Source organism: Penaeus monodon, chromosome 16 (assembly GCF_015228065.2).
Source record: "Penaeus monodon isolate SGIC_2016 chromosome 16, NSTDA_Pmon_1, whole genome shotgun sequence".
NCBI lineage: Eukaryota > Metazoa > Arthropoda > Malacostraca > Decapoda > Penaeidae > Penaeus > Penaeus monodon.
The window spans coordinates 39,155,218-39,156,504 of NC_051401.1; positions in this window are offsets into that span (position 1 = coordinate 39,155,218).

Consider the following 1,287-nt stretch of genomic DNA (forward strand, 5'->3'; position numbering starts at 1 on the left):
TATGACTGGAATTTATTTGTTAAATGATTCGTTTGGAGTAGAAGGAAGCTTAAACATTAATTATTATCTTTTTTTTCTTCTTTAATCTCCAAATATGAACTTCTCATCGTTATCTTTATTAAAATATGTTGGTTTCTATGAACTCTGACCCATAATTGAGGCCATGATGAGCGAAGTATGAGATGGCATCTCTATGGTGAATTATAGTGTCGGGTTATTTGTTAATACTGTGGGGGCTCGCGTATCGTGGTGAAGCAGGAAGTAATGAATCCCCTTTGGTATTATTTTTATAAATCACTTTTTTAAGCGCATTCAATATTTTACATGAAGGAATTGTTGTATCATTCTTTTCATTCTTTCTTTTATTAGTATTTTTTTGTGTTTTATTGATTTATTTTATTCTATGTATAATTTTGCCGACTTTGAGACTAACTTTAGTGTGCTTTGATATTTTTAATATTTCTGTTCGCACGGGCATTTGTGACGTTATGATTACAGAGATTGGGTAATACTATATATTTTTTTTAAATCGACATTTGCCCTCCTTTATACATGGAATTAAGTATCATGCTGTGACCACGGCGGCTCAGACATGAACCTACCGTTAAAAGAAGAATACATGGAATAATGTTTTTAATTTGTTCTGATTATAAATATTTGTACTCTTTTATATATCTGAATACTGTATGCGGTGACGTCACTAAGAGGGGTATATAAACACCCACGAAGACAGCAATAAACAGAGTACCATCTAGACGTCTTATTATCGTTTTGCTCATGTTCAGTGTCCCCTCAAGACGTGTTTCTTGCACCCTCGATTTTCCTTTTTCTTTTCATGAGGTGATGGCAATGAAAACTTTCTCATCTTCTTGGTTCAACAAGAAAGAAAGAAATAAAGATATATATAAATAAATAGAAACGAACTAGGTAGATAGATCGAGAGAAAGAGACAGACAGACAGATAGACGGATAGACAGATAGATATAGAGATAGATAAAGACAGACAGACAGGTACGAGGAAAGATTGATAGTCAGATAAGCAGCGACAGACAGACAAATACAGGGATAGACTGATAGAGAGAGAGAGAAAGGGAGAAGAGAGAGAGAGAGAGGAAGGGAGAGGAGAGAGAGAAGGGGGGAGAGATGGATAGAGACAGAGAGAGGGACACACAGACAGACAGAAAGGGAGGAAGGGAGGGATAGAAAGCGAGAGAGAGAGAGAGAGAGAGAGAGACAGACAGACAGACAATCAGACAGACCGACAGACAGACAAACAAAAGCAAATAG